Source organism: Martes martes (genome assembly GCF_963455335.1).
Source record: "Martes martes genome assembly, chromosome: 15".
Classification (NCBI taxonomy): domain Eukaryota; kingdom Metazoa; phylum Chordata; class Mammalia; order Carnivora; family Mustelidae; genus Martes; species Martes martes.
Window position 1 is genome coordinate 31897512 of NC_137903.1, and position 27094 is coordinate 31924605.

The 27094-nt window shown below is 35.0% G+C and overlaps 1 protein-coding gene across 2 annotated transcripts in view; it reads left to right on the top strand.

Annotated features, from left to right (window-relative positions):
- Positions 1 to 27094, top strand: part of DENND1B (DENN domain containing 1B) — a 256368-nt gene that overhangs the window by 21679 nt on the left and 207595 nt on the right. The gene's annotated exons all lie outside the window — the stretch shown is intronic.

A 27094-nucleotide genomic window follows, 5' to 3' on the forward strand; every position in this document is an offset into this window, starting at 1 on the left:
TTGCCACATGTGTCCCATTTTTTGTAATAGAGTTTATGTTTGTGTTGGTACTCCAGTTCCTTCCTCAAATAAATGGTCAGTTTTTCAAAAAGCAAGAAGTAATATCACATATACTTCTGAATTCCATATGCCTAGCTTAGTGCTCTGCGTGTAGCAGGCATTTAAATGAATGTGTGCTAATGAATGATGATGTTTGTTTATATTTTATAGGGTAGCTGTAAGTTCCTTTGATGACAGGGGCCAAGTATTATATTCATCTTATTCATTAAGAATGTAAAAAATATAAGGGTGCCTGGGTGGCTCAGTCGTTAAGCATCTGCCTTTGGCTCAGGTCATGATCCCGGGGTCCTAGGATAGAGCTCCGAGTTGGGCTCCCTGCTCAGTGGGGAGCCTGCTTCTCCCTCTCCCACTCCCCCACTTGTGTTCCCTCTCTCCCTGTCTCTGTCTCTGTCAAATAAATGAATAAAATCTTTAAGAAAAAAGATATAAGGGAACTTATGTTTCAAATACATTAGGTAATCAACATGTGGTAAATTATGTTCAAAGTTTTTATTCTGTATTTGGCTAAATTATTATTACTTTTTATACTTATTTTTTAACTTATTATTTCTTCTTTAAAGCAGTCTAGTCAATGGTTACTTTTTTAAAAATGGAAATTCTTATTAGTTTAAGCTCATTTTCTTTCTTCAGTACATATATTTACGTATTTCCCTTTTACTATTTTTCGTGCCATTTTTAAAACTGTTTTTTTTTTCTTTTTCATTGTTTTGTTGTCCTGTACAATTACATATATTTTTATTCTGCAGTATACTACAACTACTAATATTCATTACTTGGAAAGTATTTTAGTATTTTCTACATGAATTATTTGTTTGATCCTCCTATCAGTCTTATTACCAGTATCATCATTGTATATTTGAAGAAACTGAAGCGCAGAAAAGTGAACTGAGCAGGTTCAGATAAATGTCAGACCTGAAACAAGACTTTAACTCTAAAATGCACTTTCTAGTACAGCTTGATTTTATATCAGATGAGTAGAATCAGTTGAGGAACTTGCCCCAAATTACAGAATCAAGTGAATTAGCTCTTTAGGTATGATGGACTTTATCCCTGCCAGAATAAATTGAAAGTCAAGCTAGAGTAGCCAAATACTGTCAATGTGTGTGTCTATGTATATTTGTGAGTGTAAATGCTTTTATGTTTTGGGAAAAGAGATCCAGGCCTGTTGTAAAAAATTCAAGTAAAAGAAGCAAATACTGTGAAGAGACTAAAAATCTTTAAATCTGATTACCCAGAGAATATCATGATTAATATTGTGTTGAACAACCCATTACACATTTCACTGTGAATATGTGTACATTAATATCATGTACATATTACTAAACTGGCTCATCTGTCCATAATGTCCTATAATCTGACCTTTACCAATTGACAATTTGTCATGAACATCTTGTGTATAAAGATAGAAGTCTACTTCATTGGATTTTCTAGCTACCTAGAATTCTACCATATGGGCCTACTATGTGTACCTCTCATTACACTTCCATTACTCTGGATAAATTCTTAGCATGTCATTGTTGGACTTTTGATATGTATTGGCAGATTTTCGTACAAAAAGGTGTATATTCTTATAACTAGTTCAGGTGAGCATTTGTGTACTGCACTTCTCAACAGTACTAGATACTCTCTTCTTAAAAATATTAACGATCTATTTTATTCAACTCAGCACATCCAAAACATCATCATTACAGGTGTGCAGTCACTATTAGAACTAATAGCTCAGTCACAATTTTATTAATAGGATTAGTAAAATAATTCATATTTTTTCAACTTAGTCTTTGAAGTCTTATATGTATTTTTGGGAAATAAAAATAGACTATTTTCAAAAGTAGTTTTAGGTTCATAGCAAAACTGAGTGTAAAGTACAGAGTTCCCATATCTCCCCTACTTCCTACCTTACAGCATCCCCCACTGTCAACATTCCTACCAAAGTGGTGGTACATTTGTTAGAATTGATGAACCTACATTGACCTATCACTGTCACCCAAAGTCTGTAATTTACATTACAGTTCACTTTCAGTGTTGTAAAATCTATGAGTTTTGATTAATGTATAATGACATGTATCTACCATTATGGTATTTTACAGAATACATTCAAAACCCCCGAAATCCTTTATGCTTTGCCTAGTCATCCCTTCTTTCCTTGGCCCAACCTCTGGAAACCACTGATCTTTTTATAGTCTCAACAATTTTGCTTTTGCCAGGGATTTTGAAAATGTTTTTGCCTATCATGCTTAAATTTATATTTATGATTGGTTAGGAAAATTGGCCATTATTTCACGTTGATCTTATTTCTTTGAGGCATTTCCTGTTTTTGTCTTGTGTACTGTTTGATAGGTAAAGATTTTTATCCATACCTGAATTATTTATTAAATATTGATATTTTCCAATTTAACATTTCTCTTTTAATTCTGTTTATGATATTCTTCATTCAGGAGTTTAACATTTTTTTTTCTAGTCAAAGTAGGCTTTTTTTAATAGTTTCTGTTTTGGGTATTTTTGCCAAAGATCTGAATCCAAGGAAGAAATCAGGAGTTAGCATTTTAAACATATTTCTGATACAGGTCAGCTTTGTTACAATTATATTCTTGCTAGGATACAGGGAAAATCAAGTTAACTGAATTATACTGATTATTTTCTTGAATGTTTGGTAAGAATTTATCAGTGAAGCCACTTGGGCCTGGAATTTTTTTAAGTAGAAAGATTTTATTTATGAATTCAATTTCTCTAACAGATAAATGGCTGTGAGGGTTTTTTTTTTTGCATTAGTTTTAGTAATTTTTAATCTCTAAAGAATTATCCTGTTTCATCTAATTGTAAAATATATTTGCACAAAGTTGTTCGTGGTATTTTTTTTTAACATCTTTTTAATTTCTGTTAGGTCTGTGGTAGTAATCCCCTGTTTTCATTCAGTGTTGGTAATTTATATATTCTCTCTTTCTTTCTTTTTCTTTTTTAAAGATTTAATTTATTTGACAGACGATCACAAGTATGCAGAGAGGCGGGGCGGGGGGGGGGAGGAGCAGTCTCCCTGCCTAGCAGAGGGTGTGGGGCCTGACCCTGGCTTTAACCCACTGTGCCACCTAGGCGCTCTTCTCTCTTGTTTTTCTTGATCATTCTAGCTAGGGGTTTACCAGTTTCATTCATATTTTCAGAGAACCAACTTAGGATTTTGTTGATTTCCCTATTTTTGTTCATTTTCTGTTTCATTGTTGTTTTTCTGTTCTGTTGTTTTTTCCTTCTGCTTGTTTTGGATTTAATTTCTTATAGCTTCTTAATGTGGAAATTGTGCCTAATTTTAGAGCATTGAATTTTAAACCTTTCTTTTTTTCCTAATATAATCATAAATATATAAATTTACCTTTAAGGTTTTAGCTGTGTCTTATAAACTTGGACATGTTTTCATATTATGTAGTTGAAAATATTTTCTAATTTTCTTCTGATGTCTTTCTTGATCCACAGTTTATTTAGAGATGTGGTACTTAATTTCTAAATATTTGGGATTCTTTCTAATATATTGTTATTGATTTTTTTTTTTTTAAGCAGCACCTTTAATGACCATTGCTTTTGTAAACCCCAGCTACAGTGATTTTTTTGGAAGATTTTATTTACTCATTTGAGACAGAGGGATACAGAGAGAGCAGGAGCAGGAGGAGAGGCAGAGAGAGAAGCAGACTCCACGTTGAGCCAGGAGCCCTACGCGGAACTCGATCCCAGGACCTGGAGATCATGACCTGAGGCGAAGGCAGATGCTCAACCATCTGATCCACCCAGAGCTCTTCCCAGCTGCATTTATTTGGGACAGGGACTTCAAACTTCATTTTGCCATTGCTTCTGTGTAGCAGTTCTCTCTCTCTCTGTTTTTAAAAAAGATTTATTATTTATTATTAATTTTAGAGAGAGATTGAGCATCTGAGTGGGGGGGAGAGGGACAGAGAGAGAATCAAGCAGACTCCCTGCTGTGTGCGGAGCCCAACATGGGGCTCCATCCCATGACCCATGAAGTCATGACCTGAGCTGAGTCAAAGTCATATGCCTGGTGCCCCTGAGCCACCCAGGTGCCTCTGTATAGCAGTTTTAATGACTTTCAAATAAAATTCCGCTCCATCTTTAACTAACAACTCTGAAACAACCTTGTTCATTTCTGTCCAATTCTGTGTGCCTCATATACATCAAGGCATCTGTGTTGTAGCCAGTGGCCCTTGAGCTTGGGAGTCAGAAATTTTAACTTCTAGACTGAATTCTGTAACTTAGGCTGGAGTGTCTTATATAAGGAAAAAAAGTCATATCATTCTCTCAGGTTTGTAGTGAAGCCAAATTAGATACCAGTAAAAGGACGTATCACAATGCCTGGCACATTATGTACCCTCAATAATGGCCGGGTGTGTTGAGTAACTGTTTAGTGCTGCTTTTCAAACAGTGCTTGAACGTGAAAGGTGAGCAGGGGATTTCTTGCTCTACTACTAGTATTATTTGTGGTTGTAATCTGTCTTAGACCCAACAGATGCCACCCAGACCACTTCCCTCGCCAGTCTTGCTTCCAGTTCCTAATGCAGTCACACAGCTGCTGCCTAAACCTAGATGCTGACTGAGCAGTCTGCATCCAGCTCCTAGAATGCAGACTGTGCTGATTTTTTTTTTTTTTAAGATTTTATTTATTTGAGAGAGAGAGAGAGAGCATGCACGTGTGCCTGAGCAGGGGGAGGAGCAAAGGGAGAGGAAGAAGCAGACTCCCTGCTGAGCAGGGTCCTGGGATTGAGCCCCACGGGGTGGGGCTCTCTGGTCCGCGGGAAGCCTGCTTCTCCCTCTCCCTCTGCCTGCCACTCCCACCACTTATGTGCTCTCTATCAAATAAATAAATTAAATCTTAAAAAAAAAAAAAGAAAAGGAAAGGTTTTTTAAAATAGCCCATGATATGGTCTAATAGCCCATGATATGGTCTATATTTGGTGAATATTCAGTGCTTGAATAGAGTTTATATTCTGCACTTGTTGGATCTGTTGTATAAATGCCTCTTAGATAAAGTTATCTGTAGTTTTTCACATCTTTCATATCTTTACTGATTTGGGGGGTCTATTTCTTTCAGTTTCTGGGAGAGAGGAGTATTAACATCTTCAACTGTAATAATGGATTTGTTGATTTTCCCCTCTAGTTCAGCTCATTTTAGCTTTATGTATTTTGAATCTCTCTTATGAGATGCATACACATTTTTTATTTTATCTTCTTTGTGAGCCAACCCTTCTACCATATAGAATTTCTTTCTTTGTCTCTGGTAATGGTTTTTAAGTTTACTTTGTGTAAGGGACAGAACTTCTGTGCCTTTCCCATGATTAGTGTTTGCATGAAATTCTTTTTCCATTCTTTTTTTCTTAAACTATCTATATTTAATACCTATATATTTGGGTTTTCCTTTTCTATCCTGACAGTTGTTGTCTTTAATTAGAATGTTTGGTACTTTTACATTCAGTGTAATTATTAATTAGGTTTAAATCTGTCATCTTGCTGTTTGTTTTCCAGTTGTACTATAAGGATTTAAACATTTTTTTGTTTTCTTTTTTCTTTCTTCCTGCATTTTTCTATATTCATTTTTTTGAAGCATCTTATACCTCTCTTCTATTGGCTTTGTTTTTAGTGGCTCTAAAATTTAGTGGCGCTACATTAGGCATCATTAAATTATCAATCTACCATAAATTAAAAGCATTCCACTATAAGAACCTTCCAACAGTAAATTGTATTTATTCCCTCCTATCCTTTGTGCTATTGCTGTCATACATTTTATTTCTACATAGGTTATAATCCCCACAGTAAATTGTTATTATTGTTGTTTAAATAATTTTTTTGAAGATATTTATTTTTCAGAGAGGGGGAGAGAGAGAGAGAGCATGAGCAGGGGGAGCAACAGGCAGAAGGAGAAGCAGGCCCGATGTGGGACTTGAACCGAGGACCCGGGGATCGTGACCTGAGCCAAAGGCAGAAGCTTAAACGACTGAGCCACCCAGGCATCCCATCATTTAAACAATTTTTAAGGAAATTAGAAAATATAAAAAATAGCCTTTCATATTTACTTATATTTTTATTATCTCTGGCACTCTTCCTTTACATAGATTTGAACTTGTATCTCATATTATTTTCTTTTAGCCTGAAAAACTGAATATTCACTGTAGGTCAGGACTGCTAGTGAAAATATTTCTGAGCTTCTATTTATCTGAAAATATCATTAGTTTGAAGGATAATTTTTTTGGAAATAGACTTCTATTTTGATAGTTTTTTTTCTTTCAGCATTTTAAAGATTTTGTTCCATTGTCTTCTAGCTTGCAAAGTTTTTGATGCAATCTTAGCAGAAATTTTTAGTGATTTTCCCTCTATATGGTAATATATCTTTTTTCTTTCTGGCTTTTAAGATTTTTTGTTTTTATTTTGGTTTTCAGAAATTTGATTATTATGTGCCTAGATTTAGTTTTCTTTACATTTATTTTGCCTAGGGCTTTGTTGAGCTCCAAGGATGTGTGTGTGTGTGTGTGTATTCAGATTCAGAAAATTGTTGACCTTTTTTTTTTTTTAAAGATTTTATTGATTTATTTGACACAGAGAGAGAGACATAGCAAGAGAGAGCACAAGCAAGGGAGCTCCAGAGGGAAAGGGAGAAGTAGGCTCCCCCTGAGCAGGGACCCTGACTCACGGCTCCATCCCAGGACCTCGGGATCATGACCTGAGCCGAAGGCGGACGCTTAACTGACTGAACCACCAAGGAGCCCAACCATTACATTTATCAAACTTTTTCTGATCACCCCTCTCCTCCACTCTTTTCCCCTTAGGATTACAATTCATGTATGTTAGATTGTTTCACTAATCACAGAAACTCTGTTTTATATTTCTCAGTATTTTCTCTTTCTGTGCTTCACTTTGTATAATTTTAATTCTGTATTCAGAATCTTTTATTCTGTACTATCCAATCTGTTGTTAAGCCTATACAGTGAGTTTTTTGTTTCAAATAATATGTTTTTCAGTTCTAGATTATCCATTTGGTTCTTTTTTGTAGTTTCTATTTTTCCACTGAGATTCTTCAATGTTTACTCATTCTGTCTTCCTTTAAGTCCTAGACCTATTTTTAATAACATATTTGTTTCTAGTTGGTGCTATGTCAAATTAACACAAACATTGTGGCTTGAAACATCACAAATTTATTATCTTATAGTTCTGGAAGTCTGATATGGTTTCTCACTGAGCTAAAATCACAGTGTCAACAAGGCCGCGTTTCTTTCTGGTGGCTCTAGCAGATATTGTTTTCTTGCTTTTTTCAGCTTCTACAGGCTGCCTGCATTCCTTGGTTTGTGGCCCCCTTTCATCTTCAAAAGTGGCAGTGATCAACTTCTCCCATTTATCACTCTGACACTGATGCTTAGGCTTCCCTCTTTCACATCTAAGAATCCTTGTGATTGCACTGGAATCACCTGGATAATCCAGGATGCTCTCCCTATCATAAGGTTAGCTGATAAGCACCCTTATTTCACCTTTGCGACATTACCTAACATATCGATGGGTTCTAGGGATTAGGACATAAATATCTTTAGAGGGTCATCTCCCTCCTATATAACTCTTTTAAAATTGTTACCTTTTAATATCTGGTTTATTTTGGAGTTTGTTTCTACATACTATCCTCTCCCCACCTAGTTATGAGCTACATTTTACTGCATCTGTGCATGTGGGATAGCTTTTGATTAAATAGTAAATATTGTGGAGATCGTATTATTGGCAGTTTAAAATTTGTTATTTTCTTTTATTAAGTGGTTTTTGTTTTCATGAGCAAGCAGTTCTTTTTGGTAGATCAGCTTGGTCTTTCAAGGTTTTGTTTGTTTGTTTGTTTTTACGATTTTATTTATTTATTTGACAGACAAGTAGGCAGAGAGGCAGGCAGAGAGAGAGAGAGGAGGAGGCAGACTCCCCGCTGAGCAGAGACCCCCCCCCCCCCCCGATGCGGGGCTCTATCCCAGGACCCCGGGATCATGACCTGAGCCGAAGGCAGAGGCTTTAACCCACTGAGCCACCCAGGTGCCCCTCAAGGTTTGTTTTTAATGTTTATTTAGGTGGGTCTAGAATATTTTAACTTCCAAGGTATATGTTTAGAACATATGGGGTCTGAGATTTTACCCGATTTAAGTAGTAGTTAGCTTGTTACTTTCATGGATGCTGTCAGATATATAGTGCATGCAGCAACAGGGGCATCAATATATTTGCCTCAGTTTTCCTTGCCCCTAAATTATATGAAGGTGGTGTGGTTGGGCTTACATCGATGCCAGTTAATGCAGTTGGTCATATTATAGGAGAGAAACTATGAGCTTAGAGGACCCAAATAGTGTACAGTGTGCAGTAGCATGCCTTCCCTTTGCTCCCGGAGGGAGATCCTCTATGTTCCCAGGCTATAAGTTAATGTGCCCTTTGCTCTGGTCAGCTTCTGTCTTCTGAGGCTGTTTGCTTTAATCACATTAGTATCATATTAATAGTTTAAAACCGTTTTAGTGATTATATGTCTTATTAATCAAACATCCTAGAAAAAATGGTCTGGAACAAAACCTATTCCATGCTTCTGCTCTCAAGAAGTGAAGAAGGTTGAAGGACCCCTAGAATTCTCTCCCAACAGTTAACCTTTCTGTGGTAGTCTTAGTTGAATTCCCTGGGTGTTCAGTGTCATTTTATCTGTATGCTATATCTCTCAGTATTATGTGACATCCAGCATCTCCATTTAGCTATTTCCTGCCGGGTTTTGTAGAGTGTCACTTTGGGCATGTGCAAACTAGTGTTTGGCTAAAAGCTTAATGTGACCCTTATGTATATTTCTGGAACTCCTTGCATTTGGTATTCTAGCCACACCCCCAATTTTGCTGCATCCCTCAACTTTATTCTTTTCTTTCTCTGCTCAGCAAAACATATTCTTCACTTATGTGCTATAGTCTCGAAAGTGCCTCCAGACAGAAAGACAGAGAGAAGTTCATGCAGTGTTCATTTTGTGTGTTTTCCTTTACTTAGGGACCACAATCTTGCTTTGCTTATTGTTCAACACCTAAAACCACTTATTTCAACTAATTTTTTTTACAGTTTTAATTTACATCGTTTATGGAGGGCTGGCTAGTTTATACCTGTTACTGCCTTGGCCCACAGTGGAAGCCTTGGTATCACTTTAATTGAAATACTTATGCATGTATGATATTATGGTATCCAAACTATTAAAGTCATAGATCTTATTTTTTTCTACTGTTTTTTATTCTTTAGACTATTACATGAGTAGGTACTCAATCAATATGTCATGTTCCACAGAACAGACAGTAGAAATATGAGACCAAAGTACAGAGTTTATACTGACGCACAAAAATGCTTTCCCTTTATGTTGTCATGATGATGATGAGAATGAGGATGTTATATGACAGATTGGTTTATAGTTATGTACTTCTGTGTAAGCATATGCCTAAAGTTGGTAACATAAAACTTTTTATTAACTGTTGTTGAGTTCTTTGAAAGAAAAAGTAATCACTAGGGAAATTAGTAAAAATTAGACTGCTATATTTGGACTACTTTTTACTGAGACTCAACATAGTGCCATATATATATATCTATATAATTTAAACTTATATAGTAATTCATGGGTCATAAAGGAAGTTTACACACATCACTTTAAAGTTACTTTTAAATTTCTCAGCAACTCTCTGTGTTAGGTTCAATAGCTATTCCCATTTTGCGGATGAGGAAATGAAGGCTCATTGAAGTGTTCATACTTAAGGTTCCAAAGCTATGAAGTAGCAGACCTGGGACTGAAAACTGGGTCTCTGAATAAAGCTCAGTGCTCTTTCTGCTTACCATATATGTAGGTCTCAAGTTAGATTTATTTGTTTATTTATTTGAGTATGTGCAGTTTATGTCTGTTTGAGGTACTTTGATTTCTACAAGGGATCATGAAACTGAAAATTTAAATTCTTAATCTGATGAGATTGTGTAAGTGGTAAAGTTGTTAACTTTCTCTTTGTGATTGCTAAGTATTTGAAACTATGCTGAAAGGTTTTTATTAATAGTCAACTCTTCAGTAAAGGTATAAAAAATATTTTTCTTGTGTGTTATTTCAGTCCATAATTATTTATTTTAAATAATCATTTTGATAAATTAGGTTTAAACGATTGTGTAAAAACTTGTCAAGGATTGTATAGACACATTCTCATGTTAGACTTGTACTGTAGATATAGTATTCTGACATTAGAATCTACTTTAAATCATGTTAATGGTAGAAAACTGCTTTAATGATTATTTACGTTATTAATATATATCAATAAGGACACCACCATTATAATCACCTTATATACTTATTTGGATAATATGTTCTTAGTTGGATTGAGTTGGAAATGTTGACTGGAATATATTCTTGAGTTGTATTGGTTACTGTAGCTCAGAGTATTTCAGAAATACTACTACTTTAGTGGGAGGGCTTTTTGGCACAACATGTTATTTTCCACCAGCCAGTGATGTTTGTACTTGATTTGAGAAGAGGCTAGCTCTATCAACACATAGGATAATGATTTACTTGCCTTATTCTTTTTCTTTGTAGCCTTGAGAAATTCCAGAAAACAAAGTCTCCTTGTTAGAGAGAAAATACAGTCTTTATATGAAAAGCTTTGAATGCTTTTTTTAAAATCAGAATACAGAAAGCTCTTTATCTTTTGATCCATTGGATTTACTTATCAACATAGGTATCAGCTTTGCCTTTCACTCCTTCCCTTAGAATTGTAGGGCAGATCTTTGGGGCAGGCTGAGTAGCTGGTTTCTTTGGAAATTGTAACATCAAGTGGATGTGAAAATGCTTACCTGTTTGGCAAACGTGCTTTATAAATGTAGTCTTTTCTTCAGCTCATCCTTCGTAATGTTGCATTGCTTGACTTGGAATCTAAGAGAGCTTACTTTTAGTTCTACTTGAACCAATACTGGTTATACAACCTTCCATAAATCATTTCCCCTTTCTTGGCTTAAATTCCTTTGGTTAAACAAAAGGTATAGACTGTCCTAAAACCCACTGAAGTTAAAGTATTCTATCATTTTTAAGTGTATTTGTGTTTTGGTTCTTCATCTAGGTTATCAACTCACCAAAGACAAGGATTTTATCTTTTGGGAGTTTGTACAATATATAATGTGACACATTGGATATAGTAATAGAAATTTGTTCACAACCTAAATTTCCAAACCTCAGCTTTTCAAGATCCAGTTTTCTGGTTCTTGTATGTCTATGTTCTATGCATTGTCTTGCTAATTGTTCTCTTTTTTTCCATCCCTCTGACTTTTCAGATCATTCAAATAAAAATGAAAACTTTCCAGGGATCTACAATGGTCCTACATAATCTTGTTCAAATCCCCTCTTTTTATGTTTATAACCTCTATCATTCTTTCCTCTTCCTCCCTCAACTATAGCCAGATTGGCCTCCTTTCTGTACTAGGAACACATCAGAAATACTCTGTTAAGCCTGTGCACTGCCTCTAATGTTCACTCTGCCTCTAATGCTCTTCCCTAAGATACCTGCACAACTAATTACTCTCTTCAACTTTCTGCTCATTCTTAGTGAGACCCATTTTGACCAACCTAATGAAACTTCCACACTTTTCTCTCTGGCATTCATGATTAAGTTATGTGCCCAAACTTGAATCAAACACAAGTTCAATTGAATGGAACTATTTAACAGTATCTTAGCACATTACACATTATAATTTAGCAGTAAAGGTCTGATTTCCTAGAAATTGGTAGAAGTATTTGTAGACTCAGTTATGTTCTGTTGGATTGGACTCTACTCCTGGAGTTGGGAGTAATGTAAGTTCCTTGGTACCATATAGTTCCCCAATGGAAATCAGGGTCTTTGGAAAAAATATCATAGACTCTGATGAAAGAACTGTGTATGTTCTCACATATGTATGATGGTTAATCTATACATATATATATATGTGTGTATATGTGTATATATATATATGATAGTTAATCATGGATATATGAGAACATACATAGTTCCTTTATATGCTCTTCCAGTTATAATGTTGGATTTGATTTATGATATTGCCATATTGGGATGTGTGTGTATACATGTAGTTACATGTATACATATATATGTATATATTAATATTCTTTGAGTTGCTTATATAACATAAAATTTGATAGTATAAATTCCTTAGGGTAATTGAATAGAATTATTAGCAATATTCTAACACATTACACATTCTCATTTTCAGATAAAGGTCTGATTTCTCAGAAATTTGTGGAAGCATGTTGAACATAACTTGGTTATGTTCTATTAGAATGAATTCATGTGGGGGCCCCTGGCTGGCTTAGTTGGTAGGGCATGTGATTCCTGATCTCGGGGTTGTAAGTTTGAGCCCCATATTTGTGTAGAGATTACTTAAAAATAAGATCTTAAAAAAAAGAATTCATATGCTTCCTGTCCATCTGTATATCTTCTTTGGTGTAAATTCTATTCAAATCGTTTGTCTATGGAGTTTTTATATAATGCACAGACACACACACACGCACAGAGGATACAACTTCTTTGTTGGATTTCCGAGTTTTTTCTCCAAGTCGTGTCTTGTTTTTCCCTTAATTTAATGTAATAGTTTCTTTTACAGAGATGCATTCTTCATTTTGATAAAGTTCAATTTATCATTTTTCATTTTTATTTAGTTCAAGATACCTAGCTTGCCTTTTGATTTCTTCTTTGACCCATGGATTATTTTAAAAAGTATTACTTCAGTTCCAGATACTTAAGGGATTTTCTAATGATCTTTCCATTATATTTTAATAATATACTTCCAGAGAATAGACAGTGTATGATTTGAATCCTTGAAAATCTATTGAGATTTGCTTTATGACCCAGAATATTGTCTCTCCTCTAAATATCATGGGTGCATTTCCTTTCCCCAGCTTTGGGTAGTTTCCTCATATGTGTCCACTGATGAGGACTTCACTGAAGACTTTGGCAGAATGGGGGAGTTGGAGGTGGGTGGTGGCCTGCTACAGATGTTCAGAGCCCTTATTTCTGTGCAGCTTTCTCTTCTCCAGTACTCTTTCTGTGCACTTTAGCTGCCTTGGCCTCTTAGCCTCCAAAATCCAACTCCTCATCTCAGGAGACCACTAGCTCCTGCCTGGGTTTTCTCTTCTTCTGCAACATGCTGGGAAGTCTCCAGACAGTTAGCTGGCAACAGTTGTAAGGCTTACCTTATTTGTTTTCTCTCTGTCCAGGATCGTTGTCCTTCCCTGACTGATGTCTGAGAATTGTTTCGTGTTTTCTTCCAGATTTTTATTTGTTAAAGGTGGAAGTAAATCCAGTCCTTGTTACTTTCTCTTGGGTAGAAGCAGATGTCCTCTTTATAGATTGTAAAAGTGCTGCTTTAACGTAGTAACTTACATAACATAGTAACTTACATAAATAGGACAGATAATTTTTGGAAATAGAGTTACCACAATAGTTCTGAAGATCTTCTATCATCTTTTTGCCAAAAAGTGATGTTGTACTAGCATTTCCCATTTTGTGTGTTTCTTAGCTTCACAGTCCAAATTCTATAAAAGAGAGCTTGGTCCAGATTAGGTCATGTGTTTGGCTTATTCAGTTCTGGCCTGGGGTCAGCTGAACCAACTATGGATGTGGCTACTGGGTCCCCACCCTGGGTATGGGAATTATTGTGACCTGGGCTGTCACTCCCTTTGTAGATTTAATGTTATTTTTGGTTTTGAAAGGCAAAGGTTTATAAGCCCAAATGAGAAAAATAGCATTTACACTCAGCATTTAAAAAAATTCAGCACTGTTTTAAAATAATTTGTAATGAAATCCCCTCCAATTGTAATTATATTAGGTACTCTTTTTTCCTGTTGTATAACAGTGGGTACTCATGCTTGCTAGTTCATCTTGGATCAGAGAAAAGAGAAAATGTAATAAATAGGCATCAAAGAAATTAGTGTAAAAGCAATTGAAAGGGAATGTAAATGGAGAAGATAAATTATAAGGAAGTAATCAGATCCTGCTGGAAGAGAATGAGCTGGGTTAGGTACTCTTCAAGTTAGTATCCATATTTCATTTCTTTCCTTCTAATGCTATTTCAGCAGAACACTGGGAATTATGCCATTAGAGCTAAGTAATGCTTTCTTTCTTCAAAGACTAGGTGATTGCAAAACTCAGCTCTACCTAGACTGAACAGAGATACATAACTGAACACAAGAAGGAAGACAGACCTTTAAAAAAAAAGGATTTATTTATTTGAGGGGTGGGGGTAGTGTTGAAGGGACAGAAGGAGGGAGAGAGACAGAGACAGAGACAGAGAAAATCTCTAGCAGACCTCCTGATGAGTGTGGAGCCTGACTCAGGGCTCAATCCCATGACTCTGGGATCATAACCTGAGCTGAAATCAAGAGTTGGCTGCCCAGCCGATTGAGCCACCTAGCCCCCACCCCCCAACACATTCCCTCCCTCCAAACTTTTAAAAGCTGAGTTCTAAATACTTATTTTGAAATTTACCAGTTTTTACATAATTGGAATCTTGAAGCTTTACAACCTTTAGTAAACTAGATTCTTATTACCTCTGTGAATGTCTTTGCTGTCTACCTAAGGAAAGGCCTAAAAACTAATAAGGAATATGGCTGCACTCTTACTATAATGAGTAAGTAGAATCTCCTATAATGCGGTTGTAGAGGCAAACACATTTAACAATAATGCAAAGATCTCCATATTTTGAGAGGCCTTTGGAGTTTGGTCATGCCTCCTAGGTGGAATGTTGCTATATGGAAGTCCACAAATTTTTGAGAAGAGAGCTGCTTTTCCATGTTTGTTAGTATGCTTTTTGGAGCTACTGTTTCGTTGATTGAGAAATCGGGTTCCTGGGGCATACTTTAGATTATTTTTATGGGAAAAGGGAGATAGAAGTGAAATCTCCATTTTTGAAAAAGTTTCCCAGGTTATTGTTACGTATTTGAAAGTTTGAAGTAATTGTCTTAAGGAATAGGGCTATGGTGGTGCATGGATCCAGCTGCTTGAACACAGGCAATTGACAGAGTCTGAATCTTACTACTCTATGGGAGTAGTTGCAGTTACATTGATATGCTGCCTGATACCTGGTTGCAGGGGAAGGGCAGTGTCTCTTATAGGCCTCTATCAAGACAGTTGGGATGTGGTTGGTGGTGGGCAAGGGCTAAGAGAAGCTAACATTATCATATAATGAAAAAGACTAAGGATGATTTAGACTGATAATAGGCCTTCAAATGTGTAAATAGACAGTCTTGAGTGGTTATCAAGAGATGTGGTCACAGACTTCTGATGTTGTGCATGAATGCTTCTATTGAGAAATCTCATTGATGAAGTAAGTCTCAAAGAGACATTCACAGGAATAGAGGCTTGGGTATATACTGTTTATGGTTATAAAAAAGAGGGGGCTGTTTTCAGAATGAGTGGCACAACAAAAACATGGAAAACAGAAAAATATTTGAGATCAGTGGAGTGTTGAGGCTAATGAATAGGCATTCCAATACAGTGGGGATGGAGTGTGGGCATCTGTAGAAAAAGGTTACAGTAACAAATTTGCCATCAATCATCTCAGGGCTAATTTCTATAACAAAATATAGAATTTATCACTTCAGTTTAAAATAAAAGAATTGGGCAAATTATTTCATCTTTTTGAGTCTCAAAATGAGTGGGTTAGATTAAATAATATCTTTAGTTCCCTGTAAATCAAAATGTTCACTATTCAAATTCAATAAAATTACTAACTTATAGCTGATGAACTGTAGAGAGAGGGTTTCTTTATAGTTATTACAACCTATATTTTCCAATAATATTTTTATAAATTAATAAAGGTCTAAATACCCATTTTACATTGAGCATAGAATATGTCCCAAGAATAGATATATTTCTTTTGTTAAACTTGTTGGTCATGATCTCTTGAAGTTGTCAGGCTAATAATCATCTTTATAGGTTTCTACAAAAGCACATTTGTATTTCTTCTAAAATTTAGGTAATCATTTTATATTGCTCTACAGGCTATTTAACAGAAATTATTTATTCCTTAATTTTTTATACAGTGGTAGTACACCTCTCATTAGTTGCTACCCATTTTTATTCTGCAATTTCTTCTATTTTTAAATTATCAGTATAGTGTGTTATGAACAATTTTGAAAAAAGTAAAAAGAGTATTCTTTTTTCATATCAATAACATAAAAACATCTATTTTTGTGCATTCACTTTCAGATTTCAGTATGAACTTAACAGTTTTAATCATATATAATGTAGTCTTAATAATTTTCAGTATTGGTTGCTGTCATAGATATGAATTATAAGATTATGTATATTTTAAAAACTGCAGTCTTCTCCCCAGCCATTGTAAATATTCATGAACTCACCCATAATTTCACATGCTTGAGAGAATTCTTTTATTATTATGATACGGTCAAATATAAATTTGTCTTATGTATTTAATATTTACAGGTTTAAAAAAATTACAAATGATTTTTATAAGTGTGGTTCGGTTCATGTACCATTATACTTCCATTTCTAAATTTTAATCAAGTACCTGCTTTGTGGTTTACTATTTTTCCTTTGTTCAACATTTAAAAACTTGTAAAATAGATAAATATCATGAAATGTGAAAAGACAGGCTTTCTTTTAGCCAGTTCCTTCAGTGATACAGTAGTAAAATTTCTGATGAGAACTAGTGAATGTAAAAATAATAAAATTAAAAATTAAAAAAATCTGTTGCAATTTTTTGAATGTATCCTTTAGTTAGGCAGATTTTTAAATGCAAGAGATTAGAATGTCATAAATAAGCCTGTGTATTTTAAGGGAGTGTATAGAGGAAGGGGTTGTATATTAGTAAATACATCTACTGACCCATGTGTGAATTCATGACCAAGATTGTTAAAGCGTTGAGTTCCAAAAGTTTTTCTCTTATCTTTATGTTAAACAATGGAAAGTTTTACCGTATGGTCAAATAACATCTTCATCAGGTTCTCAACAGGATACCTTAGTGAATTTTCAGCTGAGTGCCTGACAGGATTTTCTCTTCAGCTAGCTGGTTGGATGAGAGTCTAGACACTGAGAGGCCAGGCTTTCGTGGGGCCTCACAATATTGTTATTGTGCATGTGGAGTAGAGCAGCTTCCTCTGATGTAGGGGCTCTGTGCCCAAACCACGAAGACAAAGACATAGCTTTTGTTCTCAAGGAGAGGGACTAATCCGACTGCTGCACACGGTGAAAAACCTTTTATGAGAGAGGAAAAAAAACTTTCCTGGAAGGTGAAGGGTTAGCAGTTTAACCTCTGACCATAAAATAAAAAGCCAGTAAGGAGGAGAAAGTATTGAGAGGGGAGTAAGGTAGAAGAAAAAGAGGAGAAACATTCATCGAGGTCTGTATGAAGTGTGTGTAAAAACAGGTTAAGCAGATATCTGTTAGAGATGGATGCTTGAGTTCTAGTAATACATGCTTATTTCCAACTATGACTTTTGACTTAATATTTTTTATTTGCTTAACTTAATTGTGTTTAACTTTATTTGAAGTTTGAAATCATGCAGACTACAATATAAATGCAGGAATCACAAGTGTAATGTTTTTCTTTTGCTTTTTCTCCCTCAATTAAAACCTCCATTACAGACTTCTGCCAAGTTCAGAATATTTATTTTCTTTTTATGTGAGGATAAAAGCCTGTTCATCTTTTTTTCTTGTTTTCCCCCAATTTCCTTACTTAATATGAACATGTATTTTTATAGACATAGAGAAGTGTAGTGTACTTCTCTGGTGCATAATAAGACTCCCTTCTATTTGAGCTGGGGCATTTTGGTACCTATTGTGTTACTACACAGGTCTTTGGGTCATCAGTGTTATTATACAGCTCCAGGGAGGAGCTAGTTGCAATTCTAGTGTAAAAAGAATGATGGGAGTTAAATTGTTAATTAATCATTGAGTCATCTGCCCTCTTTGATCAGCTAATCTGGCTATTTGTTTCCCCTTCTCTTCTCTGGTATTGGTCTTTGATAATAATTAAGGTGTTAGGCATTTGGGCTCATTGCTTGGCTATACTAATGTAGGTAACTTACTCTTGAAAGTAATCATGTGGAAATGTGGGTAAACAGTTACTTATATTCTGTTATGTGAGAAATAATCTAAAGCTGAGTCTGTGATGGTATCATCTTTGAGCTAACTTAGTATTTCTTCTTCTTTTTGGATTTTCTTTGGTAACAGTAGACATGTCTTCCTATAGTTACCCTGTTCCACTTTGCCCCTGACAGAAAAGGAGAAAAGAGAGAGAGAGGTTGAGAAAAAGAGAGATAGGTGGCAAGGGGAGAGTGTCTGCTGGCTAGACAGTGATGATGAGCCAATAAAGAGAGAAGGATAAGAAGTAGAAGTTGAGAGTGAGTTGAGGGAAAGAGGAAGGAGGTGAAACATAGAAAATGGATAGGTTAGGAATGGGTGGTGAACTACAGTGCAGGCCTATAAGTCTTCAAATCATACACAGCCCATAAATATAAACACTTGGTAGGAATTACCCCTTAAGACAAAAGTATGGAAGGGGTGGTGTTATAAGACAAGAACCAGACTTTGGAATGTCTTGGATGAGGAGAGGTAGATTTATGTGAAAAGACAGAAATAGGTAGCAATAGTAATGTGTGATTTGGGTTAATCCACCATCTTCATTCTCCATGGACACATTTGTGCATCCATATCTCGTGTTTTCCCTCTTGCCATACAACTATGAGTACTAATGATATTTAATATCAGTCTAAGAGTTCCTCTGTGTTAGGCATTGTTGTAAGCTGTGTATATATGTATGTATGAGTGCATGCATATAGTCTCCACTCATTCTAACAGCATCCCACAAGGTGGATACTATTACTGTCGCTGCTTTACCAAGGAGACAACTGAGGCACAGTGCAGTAAGTGTCTTGAGAAAGGTCACACATAGCTAGTGAGTGGCAGTGTGTGGCACATCAATGTGCAGTCTAACTCCAGAGCTTAAACCTCACCTCTTAACTACTGTGATGTACTTCTTTAAAAGTTCACAGGAGGTATAATTACATACAGCCTGAAGTTTTAATATTCAGCAGCAGTCCCCCAACTCTTTTATTATTTTACTTCCCTAGTACTTCTTGTAGAATAACCCAAACAGAAATCAATTACTTTCTCAGAGGAAAACCTGGTGTTAAATACACAAATAAATATAAAGGTATTTTTTATCTGTATCTCAAATTTTTTTTCTCCCATTTTGTCTTTTCTTCCTCATCTAGTTTCTTATTGTTCTAAATGTGTAATTCTGTTTGTTCTTCCCAGTGACATATTTCTCTTTCTGATTCCTATATTAATCTGTTTTAATCCTTTGACTATCTGGTTTTGTTATTATTTCTTCCAAGTTGTGACATGAATACTCTCAAGAAGTTACCAGGATAAAGTAGTATTTGCTGTTCTTAAGATAACTCTGCAGTGGCTCATATCTGTTGAGATTTCAGTTACCTTTATGTCACATTATGGAGTTGTCATATGTTGTGAGCTCTCTATTCTGTTTTGAGACGGTTTTCTTTTGCTAGTATGCTATAAAATTCAGACATCTCAAAAATATTAAAATTTCTATAATGTATATATGTGCCAATTATGATTAAATAACCTGTATCTGACTTGCTTAAAAAAAGGAATGTGGTTCTTAAGTTTAGCAACTGATTTGTTAATACTGTCTATTTTCATTTATTTTAAAATGCTATCTTAGATTCAGCAAAATTAGAAGGGATTGTTTCATTTTTGACATAAATGAACTTAGCTAAAAACAAGAACCATCTTGATTCTAAAAGCCATCAGAACAGAGAACAAAACTTCCAAAAAGTTGTTTACTTTAAGCATCTGACCAACCATTGAGAACTTTTTCCTTTTCTAATTTGTACCTTTCATAGTAAGACAGAGGTTAGAAACTATAGCCACCTGACTCACATTTGCCTCATACAATTTTTATGAAATGTTCAATTATTTTTCCCAATATAATAATTAGGTAATTTTTCTTCTTGAAAATTCTGGCTTTTCTTGAAAAGTCAAGAGTATCTGTCCATTCTTGGGCATTCTGTCCATTACTCATCAGGGCTGGAGCTAAATAAATAATAGCTACCTTCTTGGGAAGGAGCATGGTGTCTGTCTTTTACTATGCATCTCTCCATTTCCTGTTGTTTCCTGTAGGCTCACTCCACTCATTTGTATCATCTATCTATCTCCTGTAGGCATTTAATCTTGAAATACCACTTTTCCCTTTTCTTTCCTTAAAGAGGAAATATATATGTATAATGAATGCATAAATATACTTGGACTTTATCTCAGATTTTGAAGAAAATTTTAATTTTTTTTTTTTTACTTTATGTTACACTGAAACATTGTTTGGCAGAGATATTTGATTCATTGTATTACCCTTCAGTAAGAATTAATCAGATTTAAATTATAGACTGGCTCTCCTTAAAATAAGCAAATGAAAATAAGCAAATTCACAAAATTTACCCTGAAGAAATTGGTAAGATAGGCAATAATTTTATGTGCATTATATATGTTCATTGAGTGGAGCGAATGAAAATTCAATTAAAAGCTGAAAAAGCTACTTTTGTGTAGTACACATGAAGAATATAAAACATGATTTTTGCCTTCAGGAACTTTATTTAAACGAGGAGACACAAATAAAATAGATAAAGCAGTAGTGTAAAGTGGTATATTTCAGATATTTCTTTTTTTTTAAAAAGATTTTATTTATTTATTTGAGAGAGAGACAGTGAGAGAGAGCATGAGAGAGGAGAAGGTCAGAGGGAGAAGCAGATTTCCCGTGGAGCTGGGAGACCAATACAGAACTCAATCCCGGGACTCTGGGAACATGACCTGAGCCGAAGGCAGTTGCTCAACCAACTGAGCCATCCAGGTGTCCCTAAAACGGTATATTTCAGAATAACTGGTTCAAATTGAAATATGTTGCATGGAAGAGGGACAGTCTGTGTGGTTGCCGTGTTTTGGGAAGGCCGTATAGGCTGGGTCCAGACTAATGTGTAGAATTTGGAAAGATAAGGAAAAGAGAACATAGGATTTCAAGAAAAGGGTATAGTGTATGTTAAGGCATGAGGTAATGTTTAGATTGGGGAATCTTTATGTATATAAAAGACAGGAGATCCAGAATGAGTAGAAAATTTGTATTGCAGTTTGGTGGGAAATTCTCATGGATACGTAGGATGTAATTGGATATGATGCGCAGAATTTTGCTACACTGAGTTATTTATTGTGTTAAAACTGGGACATTTTATTTGGGGACTAAAATGCCTACATAGTTTAAGGACTTGAATTTTGTTAGCATAAACAGTAGGGAGCTACTGAAATTTTTCTGTGGAGAGAGACATAATCAAAACACTGTTTTTAAGAAGCTGAATTTAGTGGCCATGTGTTGAGAAGGGCTGAGTGGCAGGAAGACTGGTTAGGTGATAAGAGTTGGTATGGAAGAGGAGGATGGGTGAGAGCTACATTTCAAAGCAAGAACTAACACGATTAGGAAGTTGATTAGACATAGAGGATGAAGAAGGCACATTAAAGCTGATTCAGAGATTTTGAAAAAGCTTCAATGCTTGGGTCTGTTAATAGAGTTAGATGGATAGGATTCAGTGTTAGATACTATTTTAAGGTGTTGGTGCAATGAAGTCATTGCAAGAATTGGGCACGAGTACAGAATTTTATGTTATTGATGCTTCTGAGCAACTCATAAAGCACCTATGTTTTATATACGGCATTACACAATATAAGTCCAGCGTTTGAAACAATACTTGAAACTTGAGAAAGTCTGAAGATTTTTAAAAGGCTTGGACAGAAAAATTTCTTTATAGAAAGATTGGGGCAGTGATTCTCAGCCCTTGCTGCACATTAGAATCACCTGAGGAGTTTTAAAAACTTGCAGACATCGGGGCACCTGGGTGGCTCAGTGGGTTGGGCCTCTGCCTTCGGCTCGGGTCATGATCTCAGGGTCCTGGGATCGAGCCCCACATCGGGCTCTCTGCTTGGCGGGGAGCCTGCTTCCTCCTCTCTCTCTGCCTGGCTCTCTGCCTGCTTGTGATCTCTCTCTGTCAAATAAATAAATAAAAAATCTTAAAAAAAAAAAACAAACTTGCAGACATCTAGGATGGTCTGGAATGTGGCCAAAGGTGTCATTTTTTTTTAATTTTAATAAACATATAATGTATTCTTATCCCCAGGGGTACAGGTCTGTGAATTGCCAGGTTTACACATTTCACAAAGGTGTCATTTTTTTTGAGGGGCGAGTTGATATTCCTTAGGTAATTCTACAGAACAGAAAGGATTGAAAACCATTCTATTTATATAGAGGAAATAATTTGTGATGAATGGGAAACAGGGTTTCAGTAAAGGTTTTGAAGTTTTCTTTTAACTTATATGTGGGCATGGTCCACTTCCCCCCTAACTTTTCAACAAGAGAGAAAAGATTTAAATTGTCTTATGGGAGATTTAGTTGAATATTGGGAAGAACTTTGAACCATTAGGTTACTGGACCCTTTAGGAGGGGAACTGGGAGACTTGGAGTAGTTCCTGTGTATGAATATAAATAGATACATCTGTTTTAGTGGAATATAAAGGGGCCTGACATTCGGGGAGAGGAGACAAGGCCTTTGGAGACCACTCTAGCCTATGATCTACAACATGTATTTTTCATCTGTCATAAATAACTGTATCTTCTGTACACATTTATCTGTAATCTCACCTGACAAATGATCCTTGTGAAATCACTTTCTCATGTAGTCTACTTAGAATCCAGTCCAGTTGATGCCCAAACTAGATCACTGGTTGCTATTCAAAATATATAGCAAAGTCTTTTGAATTGTATGTTTTTTAAAAAGTGAGTGAAAATTACTCTAGGACTTAATTATTTGCAAGCAAGTTCACGTAATAGCTTTCTGCCCCTTCCAGGAAAGGTCTCCTGTTGCCAATGTCAGTGTTACATTTATCAGTCATAATATTGAACTCAAAGGTTGATATGTACCCATTATTAAGGATATTCTGGATACTACCAGGGAAGACGTTCTTTCACATATAGTAATACAGACCTAAAAGTTTTTCCTCTTGTAATTGAGAACTGAAATGCAGTATCTGGATTATGCCCATTTTGCTTATCATTATGCTTTTTCATGAACAAGTTTGTTAATTTTCACTGTGGACATTTTGGAGGTGTTACTCAGAAGTCCTTAGATCCTTAGGCTCCTCTAGCTTGAGGGTATAGATGACATCACACTGATATTCAGACTCAAATGTTGACTGCTTAATAACCCTTACTAGAGTACCTTCTAGGTTTCTGTCCCATTTTGAAGTATTCTTTCTTTTTTAATATTTCTGTCAATCCCCCAGAGGTATCTCATAGGTACCGAGGAATTTCTTACCTACCTCACATGTTATACTTCTTGCCTTTGCTCTTGATGTCTCACTGTGGTAATTGCATCACTGATGACTAATTTCTCTAGACCTTATTTTAGTGCTGCATCTAGAATGATGGGTGTGACATTGATTGGTGCTGACTGTCTCAGCCTAGGCTGCTTATTTCATTATTGCTGCTTTTGGCTTCAGCACTGTCATTCATGACAATGTAGCCAGTCATAGCTCTTTGCACTTTAAATGTCACTTGATTAGTCACATTGTGGATCAAAGTTCTGCAAAGTGGGTAAAGAGGGAGCTTCTCATCTTCTGTATTAAAGAAGTTCTGCAGAACTAGGGCTTATTTAGTTTTTATTAAAACACTGTTCTTTCCTTCCCTAGAATACCCACATGACACCAGGATTACAGGATCAGATCAGTTTCATAAAATGTCTACTATAATCTATTGGAAGACTTTCCCTTTGGCTCTTAGGCCCTATTGCCAGGAGGGTAGATCATGGTATAAGTTTTACTTTATCTGCTTCCTTCCCTTATATTTTCAAATTGTCCATATATGTCTGGATCCCAATCCCAATATTATGTAAGATCTAAATTCTTTCACCTGGAGGTTCATTTTATATGTTAACTTTTGTTATTGCAGTAGCCTTATAACTAGTTTCATTATTTTGTTTTCTTTCACTTTATACTCAACACAGCAGCCAGGTGATCTTGATACAATACATCAGAGCATTTTACTTCTCTGGTCAAATTCTCATGTGGTTCTCTTTCTTAGAGTAAGAGCCAAGTTCCTTTTTATGACTTAAAGTCCCTCATGTTCTGCCTGCTCCCTCTATCTTTTGACCTCAGCTTGCCTACTTGTTTTTATTTAACATTTTGTTTCAGAGATTTTTTTTTCCACACGAACAAATAACAATTTTTTTTCAGGGCTTTAGTCTTTTTTGAGGCTGTATAGTATTTCATAGAATAATTATGATATAACCATTTCCATGCTAATGGGCATATAGGTTATTCCCAGTATTTGTTAGTTGCAAACAGTGCTCAGTAAATTTTGATGTATGTATAGATATGTCTAGGTACATGAAACATTACTTCTTGCATTACACATTTGTTTTGAGAATTATCCTTTATTCTCATACTACAGTCTTTAGGTGTTCCTTTAGCAAAGGTTTATTTTTGATAAATCGCTTTTTATTTCTAAAAATATCTTTCTGTGTATACAGTTCTTCGAAGACAAATACACTTTTTTAGAAGTTTCAAATACATTATTCCACTGTCTTCTTGATTTCATTGCTGCTGATGAGAAGTCTGCTGTCAGTATAACTTTAGATAGGTAGGTAGGTAGATAGATTTGGAGTTTTCTCTTTTTTTCTGGGATGCATTTAAAGATATCTGTGTCATTTTTTATTCTGTAAATTCATTATAATGCCTCTAGATGTGTCTTTCTTGAGATCTTGTTTAGGTTTGTTGTAATTTTTAATTCTGAAGATTTATGTCTTTCACTGCTTTTGGAAAATTTAGTCATTATTTCTTCATACTATCTCCATCCTTCCCATGTTTTTTACACTTCAGTTTCTTGGGTCTGATTTTTTAGAACTCTAAATAGACTTATCATTCTGGTCTTCAATTTTCTGAGCTTCTCTTATATTTCTCATTTGGGGGCGTTCTCTCTGCCTCATTCTGTTTAATAACTTTTATGTCTGATGCAGTTCACTGATTCTGTCTTTAGTTGTATTTAAATTGTTTATTCTATCTATTAAGCTTTTACTTTAATAGATTGTATATTTTTTATTTCTTAAAGTTCTAGTCATTTTCAAAATTTGCCTTTTTTTTTTTAAAAAAGACCTCTCATTGTTTGCTCATGTTTTGATCTTTATTTTATTCTTTAACCATTTTAAACATCCTTATTATGATTGCTGTTTCAGATAATTGTATTATCTTAAGCCTTTGAGGGAGAGGTGATCTAGTTCCATTGTTTGTTTCTGATGGTTTACAGATTTTCTATAGTACTGAATTGCAAACTCATTTTTGGCATGACTTGGGTTCACTGTTTCTCCTTCTAGAGGGGAGATCTGCTTGCCTAAGGATCTCTCTGGTATCATAATTATGATAAGGAGTTATTGCATTTATAGTAAGTTCAATAGTGAATTTGAGTCTTAAATTACATTTCTTCTCTATTTAATTTGATCCTAACTTGAAAGTATTTTGAAAAACTAGATGGCCTGATCTATGTGGTTCTTTGATATTTTGTCTTATAATTTTATTTTTCATTTTAAAATTTGTTTTTAAATGTTTTTAATAGTTATTCTTAATATAGCTCACCCAGGTTTTCATTCTAGTAAACTTGAATAATTTTTATAGCTAGTATATTTTATTCAACCTCTTTGGCTTTTTTCCAAAGGATTGAAAATGTGTCTGTTATATCCAAGAGTGCCAGGAATCTACTATACTTAAGACTATATATCAAACAAGAAAAGCTTTGACCTGGTTTGCTCTTCTGCTTATAATTATTTTTTTTTTTTGCTACAATATGTGAATTATTTTAAATGTTATAAATATATAGTGAAACTGCTTAGGATCAGTTAATTTTACTGAGGTTTCAAGTTAATGCTGTATTTCCTGAAAATCAATTTTAGTTCAAAGAGTTAAATATGAGTATTGTAAATATAAACATGTCTTCTTTTTATTTAATTATATTCTTGTAGAAAGAATATATAAAAAATAAAGTCTCAAATGGTAGTCTGAGAGCTAGCAAAATAAAGTCTCTTATCTGCCCTCCTCTTTAAGGGGATCATAATGAAAGCTATTACTTTGTGATATGATGAACATCTCAGCTGTCTAAAAGGTATTTGGATTTTGTAGGAAAGATTATCTTTCTATAAGCAACCTATTAACTACCCCCACCCTGTGTTCTTATAAAAACTTTTGTGTTGGCTTTAAATGATTGGTATCTGAAAAACGTCAAAACATTGATTCTCAGTTGTAAGTTCCTTGTCGTAGATTAATCAAGATTGAACATCTGTGGTACAGCATTTCTTTCCCTTTTTTGTTGTTGATTTTTTTTTTTTTTTTTTAACTCTCACTGAGGGCCCTTGGGACAGATGGCCCCTCACTGTTGATGGTTCGATTACCATGATCACCCACAGCTTCAGAGGAGTGCGAAGAAAAGAAATTGCTTTCTTTGTCAAGGTGTTTTCAATTCAATTCTCACCCATTAGCCCTGTTTGGTTAAGTTTGGAATTACTCTATCAGGTGATTGATGAGGGTTTTCATTTTATTATAATAGGTCTTATTTAAAAGGAATGGAAGTAGCAAAATGATATATCTAATCTGCTATGGATTATATTTTCTTAAGGTTCTTTGAAGCTCCATTTTCATTACCTTAACTAGAATTTGCTTATATATGAGTAATTAGAGCTTCATTGTTTTCAGTTGTGATGCTAATTTTAGGTCATTCTGGGAAGAAACATTTGGAAAGACTAGAATTATCAATTAAAATGCTTAAATGGTTTGAGTTTCAAAAGCACCAAAGTAATTTTGCAGTAGGAATTGTTTGATTATCCAGATTATTCTATAGAATGAAGATAAACACAGTGGGATCATTAGATTAGTTT